We start from the raw sequence: 726 nt of genomic DNA, 5'->3' as shown, positions 1-726 counted from the left end.
TACTACTTCAAAGCCTTTACGGCTTGAAACAAGCCGGCAGATTATGAAATCGATTACTAAGTACAAAATTGACCGATTTGAGATTGAAGCAATCGATTGTTGAACCATGTTTATTTTATAGGAAGGATGGTCGTGGAATGTTACTCGTAGGAATATACGTGGATGATTTATTGGTCACTGGGACCAATGACGACTTAGTGAACAAGGTGTTTGACTCACTGAAAATCTTACAAATCAAGGATTTGGGAGAAGTTAACAAGTTCTTGGGAATGAGAATCATTAAACACGAAGAAGATAATTTTCTTGATCAAGAAAATCTTATTAATGACCTTTTAAACCAATATGGAATGAATGACGCAAAAACGACAAAAACTCCATTTGATTCTGGGCATTTATGTGACGAATCCAGCCCTAAATTGCACGATCCAAAGAATATCAGGTCACTAGCGGGGAGTTTGCTGTGGCTTTCGCGTTGCACGCGTCCAGACTTGTCATTTGCCGTCCACAAGATGACGAGAAGAACCCACGATCCAAGAGAACAAGACTTACAACTTGGTAAAAGAATTCTACGATATTTAAAGGGAACAAAATGTTTGTATTAAAAATTAGAAATCAAGAGCGAACTGAAGACTTACCTGATGGATTTATCACCGGCTACAGCGATGCAGACTTTGCTGCAGACACTAAAGACCGCAAATCCATGATTGGTGGAGTGATATTTGTAGA

Source organism: Plasmopara halstedii, assembly GCF_900000015.1.
Source record: "Plasmopara halstedii genome assembly, contig: Scaffold_525, whole genome shotgun sequence".
Taxonomy (NCBI): Eukaryota; Oomycota; class Peronosporomycetes; order Peronosporales; family Peronosporaceae; genus Plasmopara; species Plasmopara halstedii.
This window is presented reverse-complemented; position numbering follows the sequence as displayed.